This window comes from Muntiacus reevesi, chromosome 9 (assembly GCF_963930625.1).
Source record: "Muntiacus reevesi chromosome 9, mMunRee1.1, whole genome shotgun sequence".
Lineage (NCBI taxonomy): Eukaryota > Metazoa > Chordata > Mammalia > Artiodactyla > Cervidae > Muntiacus > Muntiacus reevesi.
The window spans coordinates 104,945-124,545 of NC_089257.1; the positions used below are offsets into that span (position 1 = coordinate 104,945).

A 19,601-nucleotide genomic window follows, 5' to 3' on the forward strand; every position below is an offset into this window, starting at 1 on the left:
ACTAGCCAATCTGATCACACAGACCACAGCCTTGTCTAACTCAGTGAAACTAAGCCATGCCATGTGGGGTCACCCAAGACTGATGGGTCATAGTGGAGAGGTCTGACAGAATGTGGTCCACTGGAGAAGGGAATGGCAAACCACTTCAGTATTTTTGCCTTGAGAACCCCATAAACAATATGTAAAACCAAAAAGATAGGTCACTGAAAGATGAATTCCCCAGGCCGGGAGGTGCCCAATATACTACTGGAGATCAGTGGAAAAATAACTCCAGAAAGAATGAAGGGATGGAGGCAAAGCAAAAACAACACCTGGTTGTGGATGGGACTGGTGATAGAAGCAAGGTCTGATGCTGTAAAGAGCAATATTGCATAGGAACCTGGAGAGTTAGGTCCATGAATCAAGGCAAATTGGAAGTGGTCAAACAGGAGATGGCAAGAGTGACTGTCAACATTCTAGGAATCAGCGAACTAAAATGGACTGGAATGGGTGAATTTAACTCAGATGACCATTATATCTACTACTGTGGGCAGGAATCCCTTAGAAGAAATGGAGTAGCCATCATGGTCAACAAAGGAGTCCAAAATGCAGTACCTGGATGCAATCTCAAAAACAACAGAATAATCTCTGTTTGTTTCCAAGGCAAATCATTCAATATCACAGAAATCCAAGCCTATGCCCTGACCAGTAACACTAAAGAAGCTGAAGTTGAATGGTTCTATGAAGACCTACAAGACCTTTTAGAACTAACACCCAAAAATGATGTCCTTTTCATTACAGGAGACTGGAATGCAAAAGTAGAAAGTCAAGAAACACCTGGAGTAACAGGTAAATTTGGTCTTGGAGTATGGAATGAATCAGGGCAAAGGCTAATACAGTTTTGCCAAGAGAATGCACTGGTCATAGCAAACACCATCTTCCAACAACACGAGAAGACTCTACACATGGACATCACCAAATGGTCAACACCGAAATCAGACTGATCATATTCTTTTCAGCCAAAGATGTAGAAGCTCTATACAGTCAGCAAAAACAAGACTGGGAGCTGACTGTGGCTCAGATCACGAACTCCTTATTGCCAAACTCAGACTTAAACTGAAGAAAGTGGAGAAAACCACTACACCATTCAGGTATGACCTAAATCAAATCCCTTATGACTATACAGTGCAAGTGAGAAATAGATTTAAGGGACTAGATCTGATAGACAGAGAGCCTGATGAACTATGGATGGAGGTTCATGACATTGTACAGGAGACAGGGATCAAGACCATCCCCAAGAAAAAGAAATGCACAAAAAGCAAAATGGCTGTCCAAGGAGGCCTTACAAAGCTGTGAAAAGAAGGGGAGGGAAAAGTAAAGGAGAAAAGGAAAGATATACTCATTTGAATGCAGAGTTCCAAAGAATGGCCAGGAGAGATAAGAAAGCCTTCCTCAGCAATCAATGCAAAGAAATAGAGGAAAACAATAGAATGGGAAAGACGAGAGATCTCTTCAACATAATTAGAGATACCAAGAGGACATTTCATGCTAAGATGGGCTCAATAAAGGACAGAAAGGGTATGGACCTAACAAGCAGAAGATATTAAGAGGACGTGGCAAGAATACGCAGAAGAACTGTACAAAAAAGATCTTCATGACACAGATAATCATGATGGTGTGATCACTCACCTAGAGCAAGACATCCTGAAATGTGAAGTCAAGTGGGCCTTAGGAAGCATCACTACGAACAAAGCTAGTGGATGTGATGGAATTCTAGTTGAGCTATTTCAAATCCTAAAGATGATGCTGTGAAAGTGCTGTACTCATTATGCCAGCAAATTTGGAAAACTCAGCAGTGACCACAGGACTGCAAAAGGTCAGTTTTCATTCCAATCCCAAAGAAAGGCAATGCCAAAGAATGCTCCAACTACCACACAATTGCACTCATCTCACATGGCAGCAAAGTAATGCTCAAAATTCTCCAAGCCAGGCTTCAACAGTACATGAACTGTGAACTTCCAGATGTTCAAGCTAGATTTAGAAAAGGCAGAGGAACCAGAGATAAAATTGCCAACATCTGCAGGATGGTTGAAAAAGCAAGAGAATTCCAGAAAAACATCTACTTCTGCTTTATTGACTATGCCAAAGCCTTTGATTGTGTGGATTACAATAAACTGTGGAAAATTCTAAAAGAGATGGGAATACCAGACCACCTGACCTGCCTCCTGAGAAATCTGTATTCAGGTCAAGAAGCAACAGTTAGAACTGGACATGGAACAACAGACTGGTTCCAAATTGGGAAAGGAGTACGTCAAGGTTGTATATTGTCACCCTGCTTATTTAACCTATATGCAGAGTACATCATGAAAAATGCCAGGCTGGAAGAAGCACAATCTAGAATCAAGATTGCCAGGAAAAATATCAATAACCTCAGATATGCAGATGACACCACCCTTATGGCAGAAAGCGAAGAACTAAAGAGCCTCTTGATGAAAGTGAAAGAGGAGAGTGAAAAAGTTGGCTTAAAGTTCAACATTCAGAAAACTAAGATCATGGCATCCAGTCCCATCACTTCATGGCAAATAGATGGGGAAACAGTGGAAACAGTGACAGACTTTATTTTCTTGGGCTCTAAAATCCCTGTAAATGGTAACTGCAGCCATGAAATTAAAAGACACTTACTCCTTAGAAGAAAAGATATGACCAAAGCAGACTACATATTAAAAAGCAGAGACATTACTTTGCCAACAAAGGTCCATCTAGCCAAAGTTATGGTTTTTCCATTAGTCACGTATGGATGTGAGAGTTGGACTATAAAGAAAGTTGAATGCTAAAGAATTGATGCTTGTCAACTTGGTGTTGGAGAAGACTCTTAAGAGTCCCTGGACTGCAAGGAGATCCAACCAGTCAATTCAAGGAAATCAGTCCTGAATATTCATTGGAATGACTGATGCTGAAGCTGAAACTCCAATACTTGGGCCAGCTGATGAGAAGAACTTATTCATTGGAAAAGACCCTGATGCTGGGAAAGATTGAAGGCAGGAAGAGAAGTGGACGAGAGAGGATGAGATGGTTGGATGGCATCACTGACTCAATGGACATGAGTTTAAGTAAACTCCGGGAGTTAGTGATAGACAGGGAGGCCTGGTGTGCTGCAGTTCATGGGGTCACAAAGAGTGGAACACGACTGTGTGATTGAACTGAACTGATACACCCAATAATATATTTTCAAAATAAGAGAAGCAAAACCAGTTAAAACAGAAAGGTTATATAGACAGCTACGAAACTGTCATTAGAATTTTCAATATTCATCTGTAAGGAACAGAACAAGGAGACACAAAGCCAATAAGTAGAAAGATGACTTGAATAGCAGTATCAAACTGTGGTCTAACTGAAATTAATAAAATGCTGCACATAGTGGCAGAATTGCATTCAATTCAAGTGCATGGGGAATATTCAATTTGTAACCCTTCTGTCAGTTTCTAAATCTAAAAAGAAAATAAACCAATCTGAGAATATTTGACCACAATATAATTTAGAAATGAGTTATAAAAATATATCTAACAATATACAAATATAAGAAAATCAACAGCATAATTCTAAGGAATCCATGTGGCACAGAAAGAAAAGCACAAGTGTAACTAGAAAATGTATTGAAAATGAGAACACTGCATACAAAAATCTGTGCTATCTAGTTAAAATAATGCTGCGTGGAAGTCTCTGTCTCTGCATGCTCATAATTGAAAAAAAAAAACACCTAAAACTGCATAAATTAAGCTTTTACAGTTGAAAAATAAGATCAAAATACCCAGAGGGAATAAACAGAAGGAAAGAAAGGTAAGAGTGGAAATCCTCAGACTGTACCAACATTAAAAATCCTAATGACTTCTCGTCAACAATTTCATGCCAAAGTTTGGTGATTTCATTGAAATAGATGAATTTTTGGAAGGACAGAAAGAATGAATCAAGACAAAACATAAAATTTGAATAGTCCTACATCTATTAAAAGTATTAAATCTATAACAAAAAAATATTGCCACTGAAAGGTCGGGTATGTTGAGGCATGCCCTGGGAAAAGTGCCGCAGACAAGTTCCGGACACTGGCTGAACTTCTGGGGACCGACCCCCACCCCTGCAGCCTGGTCGGATCAGGAGACGACACAGAGCCCTTGGACACCACTGCCGCTGTAGCCCGCGCTTTCTTCCTTATATAGAAAGACCTGGCCTGGGCGCCGGCCCGGGCTATAAAAACCTCTCCCCACCCCTCCTTCCTCGCAGACTCCCTTTGTCTCCTCACTCACCCGCGCCTCCCCGGGAGTTCTGCCCGAGAGCGCCCGCCCAATAAAGGCCTTTTACCACCGGTCCTTAGAGGTGGCTCTTTCTTCCCGCGGCGTTTTCTAACATCTGGTGCCCCAAACGTGGGGCCTGAGGTGAGGGCCCCCCCCGGCACTCACCGTTGAGGCCCCCTCGAGCTCCACCGCCGCGGAAGCCTCGGACCCAGGAGACAGACCAACCCCCCGGACGGCAGGATACGGAGTAAGTCCCTTCGGCTTTGGGGCCTGCCCTCCCTGGCGACCACCTCCTAGGGCCCCGTAACGGGTGCGCACTTACTGGGCCCTCCCGGTCACCAGCTGGTGGGGAGACGTCCCCAGCGGCTGAGTAGACCTCCGGCTTCGGCCTCCGGCTTCTGCCTTCTCTGGTCACCAGTTCGTGAGGGAGACGTCCTAAACGACTGAGTAGACCTCCGGCTTCGGCCTTTCCGGGTCCCTGCGATCGTGAGGAAGACGTTCCCTGCGACTACACGGACCTCTGGCTCCCCTTGACTCATCCGAAGACGTTCGGACAGCGGGGGTTGCCTCCACGCCCCGTGGTCGCCATGGGATCGACAGCCTCCAAACCCGATCCCCAATACTCCACCCCCTTAGAGTTCCTGCCGGCTAACCTGCGGACTCTAAGACCAAAGGGAGATATCCGCCCCAAGCAGCTCACTTTTCTGCGTTCACAGGCCTGGCCTCAGTATTCCCTAGATAATGGCTCATAATGGCCAGCCACGGGGACATTAGACTTTGACGTCCTCCGTGATTTAGACAATTACTGCCGGAGAACGGGAAAATGGTCTGAGGTCCCTTATGTTCAGGCCTTTTGGGCGTTGCGCTCTCATCCCACCCCCTCTTCTCCGGTTCCTACCCCCTCCCCCTCCTCTCCGGCCCCTCCTGCCCCCTCCCCCTCTAACCCTACTCTGGCCCCTTTTGTTCCTGCTCCCGCCCCCGAGGCTCCAGCGCAGGCCCTTTACCCTATCTTGTACCCTCCGCTTTCCCCCGTCACTCCCTCCGCTTCTCCGGTTAACTTCCACACTCGCTCCCACAGCAACCCTCCAGGAGCCTCCCCTCCCCCGTCTCCAGTCCCGCTACTCCCTCTGCGACTAGTAGCCGGAGCTGAGGGTCTAGCCCAGGTCCATGTCCCCTTCTCTCTCCAGGACTTAGCACAGATTGAGGCCAAACTGGGATCCTTTTCCTTCAACCCCACTCAGTATATTAAGCAGTTTACTGGTCTGACCCGCGCCTACGCCTTAACATGGCAGGACATATATGTCATCCTGGGGTCTACCACTACCCCCGAAGAGAGGCAGGCCATTTGGACGGCAGCCAGGGCTCAGGCCGATCAGCGACACTGTGCCAGCCCCTCCCCCAAGCGTCCCCCGGGAGCTCGGGCAGTTCCTGACACCGACCCTGATTAAAACTACCAGGAAGAGGGTGGCGGCCAGCTGCGGGGTACGTTATATGATAAAATGCATCCTCGATGAAATAAAAACATCCTCTCATAAGGTTGTAAACCTCCTCAAACTAGATGAGGTGACTCAGGGGCCCGATAAAAACCCAGCCATGTTTCTTAGTCGGCTGACTGAGGCTCTTGTTCAATACACTAGACTTCCCCCTGAGCCCCCCATCGGGGCAGCTACCTTGGCCAATCGTTTTATCTCCCAGTCCGCACCTGACATCCGAAAAAAGCTGGCCAAGGCCGAGGACAGCCCTCAGATCCCTATTCGAGACCTGGTAAAAATGGACTTTAAGGTTTACAACGCCCGTAAAAAAACTGCTGAGGCCAGCCGAAAGGCAAGGCTCAAGCAAAAGGCCGAATTTCAAAAGAGCCTCCTAAACCAGCAAACCCAGGCCTTGGTAGCGGCCCTGCAGCCAGCAGCGGACTCGGGGCCCCAAAACCCCCCTCCGGGGGCCTGCTTCAAGTGCGGCCAAGAAGGACACTGGGCCAAGATGTGCCCCAATCCGCGGCCTCCTTCAAAGCCATGCCCGTTGTGCAAACAGCGAGGACACTGGGCTAGTGACTGTCCCCAGGCCTCTCGGGCCCCGACCTCTAAGGGCCGGAGACCAGAGCGCCCCAGGGAGACCTCCCGCCCTCCTCTGGCCTTAGAGCTGCTGAGCTTCGACGATGACTGACGCCGCCCAGACTCGGGAACCCCGATAACCCAAGCCAAGCCCAGGGTAACGCTCCAGGTAGCGGGTAAGTCTATCAACTTTCTAGTTGATACGGGGGCTACCTATTCGGTCCTTTCCTCTTTTGGGGGCACTTTACGTCCTTCCCAGGTTTCGGTTATGAGCATTGATGGCCAACCCTCGTGTCCGCTCCAAACCCAACCACTATCCTGTCAATTAAATTCCTGCCTATTTACCCACTCCTTTTTGGTCATCCCCTCCTGCCCTACTCCTCTCTTGGGAAAAAATATTCTCGCTAAGCTAAAGGCCACTCTTTTCCTAACTCCAGAATCGGCTCCCACGTCAGGGGCCTTCCTGATGCTATTTGTTGACCCTCCAACCTCTTCTGTTAATCCTGAGGTCTGGGACACCCGAGTCCCGGTGGTGGCTCGGCACCACCCTCCAGTCCTCATCTGGCTAAGGGACCCCACCTGTTTCCCAGCCCGGCCCCAGTTTCCTCTGTCTACCCGTAACCTCAGGGAGCTAAAGCCCATCATCGACCGCCTCATGGGACAGGGTCTCCTGATCCCCACGACCTCCCCCTGTAACACGCCCATCCTCCCTGTTCAAAAGGCTTCAGGAAACTACCGGCTAGTGCAGGATCTCCGCCTGATCAATGCGGCGGTGGTCCCTGCCCATCCACTTGTCCCCAACCCCTACACCCTCCTTTCTTCCATACCTCCCAAAACCTCTCATTTCACCACTATTGACCTCAAAGATGCCTTTTTTACCATCCCACTCCACCCCGACTGCCAATTCCTCTTTGCTTTCACCTGGACTGACCCCAACACCCAGTTGACCACACAACTCACATGGACCGTACTCCCTCAGGGGTTCAGAGACAGTCCCCATTACTTCGGGCAGGCTCTGTCCCGGGACCTGGCCAGATGCTCGCTCCGTCCTAGCACCCTCCTCCAATATGTAGACGACTTGCTCCTCTGCAGCCCCTCAGAGGAGACCTCCCGACAACATTCTGTGACTCTTCTTAATTTCCTCAGTTCCCAGGGCTACAGAGCCTCACAATCCAAAATTCAACTGACTCAGACTTCTGTTGTCTATCTAGGCCTCCAAATCACCCCTACCACTAAGGCCCTGACAGCAGATCGGTGTAGCCTCCTCAGGTCCCTCTGCCCTCCGGCCAACGGAGACCAGATATTGTCCTTCTTAGGACTGACGAGATTCTTCCGACACTGGGTCCCAAATTACGCCACCCTGGCCAAACCCCTACATGCCGCCGCTAAAGAGACTCCCACGGGACTGCTGTCTTCCCCCACCGAAGTGGCTCAGGCCTTCCACGCTTTACGCTCAACCCTATTGGCTGCACCCCCTCTCTTTCTTCCCAATCCCAACTATCCGCACCATTTATACACTGATGAAAAGGGAGGGATAGCCTTTGGAGCCTTGGTACAGCTGATTGGCCCCGAACTGCTGCCTATTGCTTACATATCCAGGCAACTTGACCCCACAGCCAGGGGATGGTTCCCCTGCCTGCGGGCACTAGAGCAGCGACAGCATTGTACGCTGATGCTAAAAAGCTGATTCATGGTCAGCCCCTGACCATCTTCTCACCACATCGCCTTGGCGATCTTCTAGCCTCTAGATTTCTCTCTGACCTCAGCGAATCCAGGCTCCAGCAGTTTCACCTGGTATTTTTGGACAATCCGCAAGTTTCCGTGGGTCGTTCTCCACAATTAAACCCGCTTTCCTCATTGCCCTCCCTCCCCCTTTCCTCAAAACCCCCAGCCCACTCATGCCCAGAGGTCCTTGAGTCCCTTATGCAACCACCTCACAACCTGTTTTCCGAACCTCTACCAGATCCAGAGCTAACTTTGTTCGTCGATGGGAGCTCAAAGCGAGATCCCAACGGGAACCGAAGGGCAGCTTATGCTGTGGTAACCACCCGAAAAGTCCTGGAGGCTCAGCCCTTGCCAGCCGGGACGACCTCTCAGAAGGCTGAACTAACAGCCCTAACTACAGCCTTACACCTAGCAAAAGGAAAAAGGGCCAATATTTACACAGACTCCAAATATGCCTTCTTGATTGCCCATTCTCACGTGGCAATCTGGAAAGAGTGGGGCTTCCTGACCACTAAAGGATCCCCCATCTGTAATGCCCCCCACGTTACTCGACTGTTAGATGCCTTATCTCTGCCCAAAGAGGTCGCTATCATACACTGCAAGGGACACCGAAATACTCAAGACACTGTCGCTCTGGGTAATAATATGGCAGACCAAGTGACTCGACAAATCACCTTACAACAAGCCCCGAGCCCTTGCTGACTTTAAAATCCACCCTCAATCCAGATTATGCCAGCAAAGAAGCCAGAGCCTTGCTGGCACAGGAAGGGGCTCAGAGGCACCCGTCGGGATGGATACTACTCCATAATAAACCGGTGCTTCCTGAGCGGCAGGCTAAGGCCATAATATCCCAAATCCACAATACCCTCCACATCGGACCAAGGGCTCTCTTTTCCTTTCTCAGCCCTGTCTTTTCTCCCCTACATCTCAGACAGACCATATATGCTGTCCACCGCTCCTGCCTAACATGGGCTTCCACCTCTCCTCAAGGAGGACTCCGACCCCCACAAGAGACTCACCAACTAAGGGGACATATGCCCGGGCAGGATTGGCAGATAGACTTCACCCACACGCCCAGACATCGAACCTACTGCTATCTGCTCATTCCCAGATTTGGGTTGCCAAACTCTCTCCAGTCTGACAATGGGCCTGCATTCATCTCACAGATCTCCCAGCAGGTGGCTATGGCCCTGGGCATCGACTGGCATCTCCACATCCCCTATCGGCCCCAATCGTTAGGCAAGGTAGAGCCGGTAAATGGCATCATCAAGACGCACCTGACCAAGCTTGCCTCAGAACTGCAGCTGTCTTGGGTCGACCTCCTCCCTCTGGCGCTCACTCGCATTTGCACCACACCACACTCCAAAACAGGTTTGACCCCTTTTAAACTGCTCTACGGCAGGCCCTACCTCCTGACTCACCTCACAGAGAGAGAGGCTCCCCCACTCGCGGGATACCTCCCCCTCTTCTCCCTCTTACGATCCTTGCTGAGAGAACACGCAGACCGGGTCCTGCCACAACCGACAGACGACAAAGGGCCAACTCAGCCTCTGGCCCCAGAAAATCAGGCTCTTGGCCTTTATCAAACAATGGCTCAACACGGTCCAGCTGATGGTGTTGCGACAGCAATACCAAGGGCTTCCAACAAACACTCGGTGACAAAATTAGCGGCAGCCACTCCCTGCCATCCCGGCCACACCCTACCCCTCGCCGCTCCCGTTCAGCAGGAAGAAGCCAGAGAGAACCGGCGCCCCTTGTCCTATAGCAAAAAGGCCGGGATGAAAGGTCGGGTATGTTGAGGCATGCCTGGGAAAAGTGCCGCAGACAAGTTCCGGACGCTGGCTAAACTTCCGGGGACCGACCCCCACCCCTGCAGCCTGGTCTGATCAGGAGACGACACAGAGCCCTTGGACACCCACTGCCGCTGTAGCCCGCGCTTTCTTCTTTATATAGAAAGACCTGGCCTGGGCGCCGGCCCGGGCTATAAAAACCTCTCCCCACCTCTCCTTCCTCGCAGACTCCCTTTGTCTCCTCGCTCACCCGCGCCTCCCCGGGAGTTCTGCCCGAGAGCGCCCGCCCAATAAAGGCCTTTTACCACCGGTCCTTAGAGGTGGCTCTTTCTTCCCGCGGCGTTTTCTAACAGCCACAAAATGTCAAACCCAGACAGCTTCACTGAAGAATTTTATCCACATTTAAGTGTGAAACAATAGAAATAACACTCAAATTCTTTCTTAAAAATAAACCAGGGAGAACATTTATCCAATTTTTACATTTATCCAATTTATCTCTAAAACCAACATGACAATATCACGACCACAAAATTGTTAAGAAAAGCCAACTATAGAAAGATACCCTCCATTAAATGGAAGCAAGTACTCAGTAACCTATCAGCCGATGCAGTGCAGTAAACACAGAGAGACCGAAAGCGCACGCCAAGCGGGGTTTGTCTGGGCGACGCAAACAGGGAGGCCTGAACCCAGAGCAGGGTCTCCTTCTCAAAGGGTGCCCCCACAAGACGCCGCATACACGCAGGCAGTCCCTGCTGACGAAGGCCATCAGCACACAAGGGCAGAGTCGCAGGTCACCCTGCAGATCAGGGAGCAGAGACAGGAGGGCCAGCTTCGCGGGGCCTCAGTCTCCAACTGCCGACCGGAGACTGGGGCTCCCTCCACCTGGCCCCCGGGGGCTCCAGGCCAGCTCTTGTCTGGAGAGAGGGGGACATGGGCACCTCACCCCACCTCCCTGACCTCCTTCCTGGACAGGAAGCCTCACAGGCCCAAAGCTGCCTGCTGCCCTGGGGGCAGGGAGAGGGGGGAGGTGTGCACATAGGGCAGGGAGCGAAGCTTCCAGAGACTGGAGCTTCATCCTCCCCTCACCCAGATCCCGTGCGCCTCCCTCACCTGACGGTGGTCCCAGACCTCCTTACTTCTGGGACAGTAACTCCACGTCGTCCAGACAGAGTGACCCTCTGCCACGCCAGGTCCCTGGTGGAAGGCAATTTGCAACGGAGACAAATGAGAGTAACCTCTGGGCCAAGCAGCAGCAGCTGCCACAGTCACCCTGCCTGCCTGCACAGTAACCCTCATTAGCAAAAGTCAAATGTGTCAAAAGCATTAAAATTAAGATATTAGGTCCAGTTATCATGTTACAGCAATTGGGGAGATTGTCAAGGGTGTACTCATTAGCTCAGAGAATTTCAGGGGCTCCCTCCCTGCACATTGCTTCGGGAGACGTTACTTCTTCTCCCTCCTGAGGATGAAACACTTCCTTCCAGGCTCTGTCTGTAGGGCAGCACCAGCGGCTATCCCCTCCCTCGACTTTGCTAGTCCTGGCCAGGCCTGGCTGAGCTCAAGTGAGGGCATGAGGCAGGCAGGGACCAGCTCAGAGGCCGTGTCCCCACACGCCCCAGGTTCACAGCCCTGCTGCCAACCCCGAGGGGCCCAGGCAGCTCTCTGCAGGCAGCTGGCGCCAGCGCAGCCTCCGGCGGTCTCCAACCAGATAGAGCAGTTACCCCAGGTGTGTGCTGGTGGATGAGTGGACTCCTCCTGACAAGCCCTGCACTGCAGAATGACAGCTCACGGCCCCAGCGATGCAGGTAGGAGCTTCGGTCTTCAGGGTGGGCACGAGCCCTGGCCCCATCAGAAAGAGACTCTGTCTGGAGCCCGCCGCCTACCCTGTGAAGAACACCCATGAGACTGAGGCGAGGTGTGCTCAGGGGGCACAGAACAGGGGTGCAGGCGCTGTCAGCCCCCCTTTTCTGAGGAGAAAACCAGTGAAGAGACCCGACGGTGCTGGTTGTTACAGAAGCTGGAACTCTGTGCCTCACCCGAAACCAACGCCCGGGGGCCAGCCGCATGGCTTTTACATGTTTGTGGGGGTCACCCGGGCCTGGGTCGCCCCTGGCCTGGAGCCAAAGGGCCCCTTGAAGACTCAGGGATAGGGGAGCAGGAGCCACACGGCCCAGGGCTCTCTGCCCCGCGCCCTGCTGGTCTCCCCAGCCCTGCACGCTGCATCCAATCCAGCAAAGTCCACTTTACACCACATCTCGAGTCAGGTGAGTGCCCGTGGAAGGTGGCGCTCCTGATGAAGAGGTACCATCAGTCAGGCTAGGCAGGGATCCGAGAGCGATAGAAAATGCACATGAAGTTTTCGTGTGGATCTTCTTGGGATGCAGATTTGACAATAGTGAGCCCTGCTGCCTTCCTGCTGCCTTCCATCTGTGGGGACACGGAAGGTCCAGGCCTGTCACCTGGTCACCAGGGACCACAGGCCTCGGGGGAGCCCCAGACCCGCTGTTTAAAGCGCCTGCAGCCTCAGGGGCAGCCAGCCCATCCCAGCACCTCTGCGGGCCTCAGGCCAGCCTGGGGCCACCGCCTCCCCCTCCTGGCTGAGTTTCAGGTCCGAGCAAGTGCTGCGTGTGGAGGGGGCTTCTCAGTCTTCACCGCACTGCCAGGCTTGACTCCTGGAGGTTGCAGAGATGCAGCCAACCTGAAATGCGGTGACACAGGGGAGGGGTGGGGCACGGCCTCCTCCTCCAGGCTCCCACGCTAGCTCCCTGTCACCCTCCAGGGCCTGCAGTCACTGCCCAGGGCTGTCACCAGCCACTCTGGGGCACAGACTCAGCCTCACCTGCTTCCAGGGAGCCTGTCCCTGATTCTGAGCTCCCCGAGCCTCTGGGGTCCAAGGAACCCTCGACGGGCCTCCCCTCTCACCGTGAACCTGAATGACCTGCTGCTCACCTGCTCTGCCTGTGGGTTTGGTTCAGTAGCCCTGACCCCACTCCCCATGGTCTGTCTGTGAGAGAAGAGACAACTGAACAAGTGACAAAGCTCAGTTCACAGCAGGAAGTCGGGGAGCTTATTTTTCTTCCTCACAGATCACCTTGTCTTTACATAATGGCTTTTTTCCATTTGGGAGATTACTAAGCTAAAACTTAGTACATGAGAGATCTTTTCTTCAGAAAAACAAAACCAAAACGTATTCACAAGCAGAACATTTTCCATGCAATATAACAGCTTCCTTAAGTAACCCATCCCCATGGGGGAGAAGAAACCACCTCCATAGGAACCCTGCTCCCCACCCTTCCCCCATCCCACCAGGTCAGCCCCTCCCCCTATCACCACCAGGTCAGCCTGCCCCCCATCATCACCAGGTCAGCCTTGCCCCCCCATCATCACCAGGTCAGCCCCTCCCCCTATCACCACCAGGTCAGCCCCGCCCCCCATCATCACCAGGTCAGCCCTGCCTCCTCTCCATCATCACCCCAGGTCAGGGCCGCTGTCTCCTCTGTGCTTGCCCTCCCGCCTCATCAGTGAAGCGTCCAGTGGGAACTGCTAAGGGGACAAGTCCCCTTTGCACAGCTGAAACTCAGCTGTCAGAGGAGCTGGCTGCGTGCAGCAGCCAGGGAGGGAGGCCAGCTCTGGCCGGGGCCCCGCTCAGACGTCCCTGCTCTGCCTGGGCCGAGCCTCCAGGCCCTCCCCGCCCTGCCACCACCAGCCCAAACCCAGGAAGCAGGGCCTTTGGCACAGCCTTGGGGAGGGGGCTTCTGTGGACCACCTCCTTCAAGTGCCACGTCCCTCGCCCACCCCTGAGGTCCCCACAACCTTCTGGAGGAGCAATGGCTGCTGAGAAAACGTGAAGGACAGCAGACTCCCTTCCCTTCGGGATTCACCTGACTGCGTTTCCCAGCGGTGGGCCTCCTGCTGCTCTCAAGGCCTCCCTCGTTTCTAAGGCTGGTCACCCGCCCCTTCACTGTGTGTCCGCAGCAGTGATTCCCAAGACCCCGCCTCATTTCCACACGGGAAAACAAGGGAAGCGGGCTGAAGACCAAGGGAAACAAAAAGGAAGTGGGCAGCCAGGGGGAGACTCGACTGTAACTCTGAGGAGCTGGGGCCTCAGAGTAGCCAGGCTGCGGCCCTGTACTGCTCAGCACTCGGCCCCTGGTGCATCTTCGCGGCCAGCCGGGGCCATCGGCACCCAGGGGGCAGCCGCAGGGGTTTGTGGACAAAGCACCTGATGCAGACGCAAAGGCGGCTGCTGACGGGGAGTCTGCACAGCCCAGGGTCTCCGTCAGCACAGAGGCAGGCTGCGTCCAGGCCCTCGGGCCAGTCTGAGCCCACAGCCTCCCGACCCGGCCACCCCCACCAGGCCCCTCTCCAGCATTCCACCAATGGCCTGATGTTTACCTTCCCTTTCCACTCAGAGCACGTTCTCACTATTCCCACCTGGCAGCTAAGTTAGGGTTTCTGGGTCTGGGGTGTTTCCGCATTTCCAGGAAGCAGGGTCCCAGCCCGCTAGGTGCTGCCAAGTGACCCCGAGCCATCCTCAGCTACGAGGGTCCCGGGGCAGAGCCAGCCCCTGCAACCAGGGGCAGCCCACCTTCAGGGCCACACGCTGCCCAGACAAGGGGAAGTGGAGCTGGCCCAGGACTTGCAGACTCAGAGCTTTCTCTCTCTTGTGATCCAAAAAGAACTGATCTCACGGTCAAAAAGCACCTGCTCTGCCGCTCCGTGTCTCTGAGATTTGACCATCACGTCGGAATCTGTTTCCTCCTCTGCTGCTACTGCTAAATCACTTCAGTCATGTCCGACTCTGTGCGACCCCATCCCTGGGATTCTCCAGGCAAGAACACTGGAGTGGGTTGCCATTTCCTTCTCCAATGCATAAAAGTGAAAAGTAAAAGTGAAGTCGCTCAGTCATGTCTGACTCTTCCCGACCCCATGGACTGCAGCCCACCAGGCTCCTCCGTCCATGGGATTTTCCAGGCAAGAGTACTGGAGTGGGGTGCCGTTGCATTTCCTCCTCTAAACGGGGGCTATGTGATCCCAGTCAGGCTCGGCAGAGACGACACACGTTTGGAAGCAGTCTCTGCGCCCAGCAGTGCTAGTGTGGTAACAGCCCCACCAAGACGACCCCCAGACGAGGGCCCTGGTCCTGTGCTGCTCCTGGGGCTGGTGGCACAGGCAGGGGAGAGCCAGGAAGGAGCCCCCATGAGGCCACAATGTGGAAGCACCGTTGAGAGGTGGGAGTCAAGGGGATAAAAGTTAAAAATGATCATTAGCTCTAGTGACACGTGTTACAGACTACACACAAAGGTTCAGACAGCACCTGCGCTGGGGTCGCCTGGGTTCCAGTCAGTGTCTGAGCCTAGGCCCCACGGTCAGCGCTCCAGCCCGAGCATGGAGGAATCCTGCTCCAGAAAGAGCCGCTGTGGCTGGTGAACAGGAGCGCGGAGGGGCACACGGTGGGGGAGCGGGGGCCACGGAGGGAGAACAAGGCCCGACTCCGGGCCTCAAGGACCATGCAATAATCGAGTCTGTGACACTGAATGCAACCCCATGAATCTTTCTACGTTCTATGGGAGAGTGAAGGAGTCCAAGAATGTATTAAAAATTCCCATGAATTTAGGCAAAGGTGGTTCCTTAAGCGTGGTGACAAACAGCCCCCAGAACAGCTCCACACACAGTCGCACAGGCTGGGCGCTCAGGGACACCTTCTCTGGGACAAGCACTCTCTCTGGAGTTTCCGAGCAGGAGACCAGATGCAGGCGTGTGTAAACCCACGGCCCGGCTGTGCCCTCGCAGAGCCGCACTAACCAACTCGGGCTGGTGAGATGAGGCCCGAGGGCAGAAGTTTTCAAAATTCAATTGTAGATTGTTTTCCTCCTGGAGAAGCTTCTGGCTGCTTGACAAAGCTGCACCGTAATCTATAGTCTTGCGCTTTGCTGGGAGATGACAAAGGAAAAAAGCAAAACCCTGACTCAGTGTAGCACTGGCCATCACAGGAGAGGTTCGAAAGGTCACGGTCGGTGCACACAAGCACAAGCATCTCAAAAACAGGGGTCAAAGCGCCAAGCATCCAACAGCCAGCTTCTCAGTCGGCGAGCTGGGGGTCTCAACGCTCCAAGTTCAGGACAGCCCACATCAAAGACACTGTCTGTCCAACCAGCTCTCATCCCTTCTCTTTCTCTAAAATACTGAATTTCTTTACATTATTTGTTCTAATGTGTAGTTCAATTGTCAGTCCATCAAATGGGGAAGACAGAGACACAAAATTTAAATTTTATTTTAAGTCCAGTGAAAGACACTTTTAACTTCTGAACAACGGATGCATTTATGCTGTTTGGAGCATTATGTTTGGGATAATTTGTTAGAGGTAGAAATGAATGCAGCTACATAAGGCAGTTTCAGAAAGCTTTCTTCAAAGAGCAGAGTAAACAAAGATTCGAATTTGTAACTAAAAAGATAAAATGTTTTCTTCAGAAAACATTCAAAATGCATCCTGGAGTAGACCTCACAAGGGAGGTGAAGAAGCCTTATCCGCTTTTTAAGATTTTTTTAAATAAATGTGCTCAAATCTGATTTAGATGATTCAATTATCAAATAAATTCAAATATGAATTTTCAAATTAAGAAAATAGCCAATGTATAACTAGACATTCCCAGGTTACCTTAAAAAGGAAACAAGCTAGGAAAACAACTTGAATCTGAGCAGCCCAGAGCCTGTGTCGGCCTCTGGGGGAGGGGAGAGTGGTCTCCCTGCCAGTCCCTGTCCAGACGAGCTTGATGGGGGCGTCCACCCCTCAGGCCCCGGCCCAGGTCTCCTAGATCCAAAGGTCACTCGCGACCTGGCTAAAGCCCTGCTTTAACTGTACCGTCCAAGTGCCTCCCGGACACCTCAGAAGACAAATTACTTTATAAATTCTTAAAAGCACATGTGGAAATATCAGAGTGATCATTATGACATTATTCAGTCAGTTAAGAGTGCTTGGGGGAAAAATAACATGAAATAAATCTTCACTGTAAGGGCATCTTTCATTCCCAGCACGATTATCTGTCACTGAATCATCAGTTTTTGTGTGTGATTAACACTCATTTTTTCTAATTAAAGCAAAGTGTGGTTTGAAGCAAACGAGCCTGTTTCTGTAGAAACGGGGCCTTCTGTGCTGCTCTCTGTAACGCCCACTGCAGCCCGCCAGGACTGCCAAGGCCTCACGGGGAGAACCCAGCCTGAGTGCCCCCGTGCAGAGAGGCCCTGGCAGCCTACTGTCCTGCTGCTGCTAAGCCCCCGGGGGGCGGGGGGTGGAGGGAAGGACCACGCGATGCGCGAGTCTGGCCAGGGTGCAGTCAGGGTTGGCTGGTGTACACGGTCCCGGTGGGCAGGGCAGAGCCCTGAGAAAGCACCAGACCCCACATGCCCCAACCTCACAGACACGCACACTCACTGCCCTTTACTTGGAAACTGGTATTAGGGGCACAAGCCTTTCAAATGAAGCTAGACTTGGTGTAAGTTGAGGGGGGCTGTCCCTTGGCCTGCCTGTGAGAGCTGGAGGTGCTGAGAGCCTGCGGGGTGGGCTGGGGGAGACTGCTGGGCTCGGAGCAGGGCTCGGAGCAGAGCACGGGGGAGGAGAGATGCCAGAAGCACAATAGGCACACACTTCCCCTCAGCCCATCGCTGGGGTCAGAGCAGAGCGCCGGGGCAGGGAGGTGCCAGAGTCACAGCAGAGGCACACGCTTCCCCTCGGCCCATCCTCTGCCCCAGGCAAACTGGGCTTCCGGCTGGGGGGCTGGGATGCTGATGTGTGTGCAAGTGTGTGCGTGTGCGAGCACACACGAGTGTGAGAGTGAGAGTATATGTGTGTGAGAATGTATGAGTGTGTAGAAGTGTTGTGTATGCGTATGTGAGTGTGAGTGTGTGTGAGCATAGATGAGTGTGAGAGTGAATGTGAGTGCGTGTGTTGAGAGTATATGTGAGAATGTATGAGTGTAAACGTGTGTCTGTGTGAGTGTGTGCAAGTGTGAGTGTCGTGAACACCTACAATCAGCCAGCCCTGCACCGAGTGATGGGAAGTGGTGACAAGCAAGCACACTTCTGCCCGCAGCGCTCACCGCCGTGTGCGACACGGACAGGAAACGTGAACACACACAGTTTAGAACCTGTGTGGTCTCTTTCGGGGCCAAAGCGCGGGCAGTGGGACAGATTCACGGGGACCTGGTTGTCTGGGGGCAGGCACCCCTGCTATCAGGGCTGACCTCCCCAGGGACACAGTGTCCGTTCACCCTTAAATCCATGCCTAGCATTTGGGAGGAACACTTACTATGTTGGGTGCTGGGATACAGCTGAGAACTAAACCTGTGAAAACTCTTGTCATCAGGAGCGAACAATTCTTTAAAGAGAAGCAAAAAGAAAGAAAACGAAGTCAATGTCATCAAAAGCTGGAGGATGACAACTGCTGTGGGGAGATGCTGTGGGGACACGAGGGGGCAGGCGTGGGGAGGGGGCACGGCCCCTCAGGGCGGAGCCTGAAGGGAAGGGGGTGCGGGGCTGTGGGCACCCCAGGAAGGACCGAGGCCAGCGCTGGGTGTGCCGCAGGCAGACAGTTCTCTGCTCTCGGCCCCGCGGGGCAACCTCAGCCTCCACCCCACCACAATCGGGTTGGTCTTGGGAGAGGCTGGCGGGGGAGACCCTCCCAGTGAGCAGAGCTCCAAAGGGCACAGGGGTCACCCAGTCTGCAGGGAAGAGAAGGGACCTCAGCACAGAAGTGGAGGACGTCATGGACCACTGGGAACAGCTGGGCCAGCTGGGCAGTGACCCGGGAGAAGATGGGGAACTGAGCACAAGCAGGTCTTGGGCAGAGGCGCGTGGTGGGCAAACGGGGCAGGTGTGATAGGAGACCTCCTGACCAGGAGGCGCTGGACGGCCAGATGGACGCGCGGCCAGGCCCACAGAGGTGCTTCTGCCGGAACAGAGGCTGCGACGGGGGTGGGGCAGCTCAGGGCTGAGACCAGGTCCCCGGGTCCCCGCTGCTGCCTTGGTGCTCTGCCCGGTACCTACCCTGCTGGCACCCGGGCCCAGCTCTGAGTGAGACCCAGTGACAGAGCAAAGGGAGCCCGCCCACTGGCGCCCACCAGATGCCCGCCAGCACTGGGACCTGGCGGAACAACCTGGGCTGTCTGCCTGGCCCTCCTGCCCACCCGGCCTCAGCCGCAGCGTTTCCCAAACCCCTGGGGAGCGTGTGACTCACGGCTGAGGGTCACACACGCACTGGCTCACACCAAGACATTTACTTTCCAGTAAAGCTGGTGACCACAGGCTCCCTGATGTGTGCAGCCCCGCCACCCAGAAACCACCAGGCAAACAGCTGAAACGGACTGTTGCCAGCCCACTGCAGTGCCCACTTAGAGTGAATCTTCCTCAGGGCGGCCCCCCGGGAGGCAGAGCACACGGACATCAGAGCCTGTGGCACGGTCCTGCGCCCCAGCAGGTGGAATGCAGGCGTCCAGGAGCCGAGGGGCAGGGCAGAGCGTGGACGCGCTGCTGGTCCGGGCGTCTGCCTGTGGTTCCCGGAACTGCAGGACTGGGGGCCCAGCAGCCCGGGTCTCTCAAAGGCCGGGCTTCTCCGGGGACAGAGCGAGACTCCCACTGGCCGATCTGCCGAGACTGCCACCAGGTGCCTGGGGCCTCGTTTTCAGGGACCCGTGTCCCCTGTCAGGCGCTGGCAGGGCTGTGGTTGCCTGCCCACGAGGGGTCGCCCAGGGGTCCACTGAGATGCCTCCAGG

The 19,601-nt window shown here is 53.6% G+C and overlaps 1 long non-coding RNA gene across 1 annotated transcript; it reads left to right on the forward strand.

The window, feature by feature from the left end:
• The first annotated feature begins 4,294 nt into the window (after positions 1-4,294).
• LOC136174767 (uncharacterized) lies at positions 4,295-8,468 on the forward strand. The gene is made up of 3 exons (XR_010664418.1): positions 4,295-4,515; positions 6,406-6,495; positions 8,283-8,468. It is a non-coding gene; the product is annotated as an uncharacterized lncRNA (long non-coding RNA).
• Positions 8,469-19,601: the final 11,133 nt, after the last annotated feature.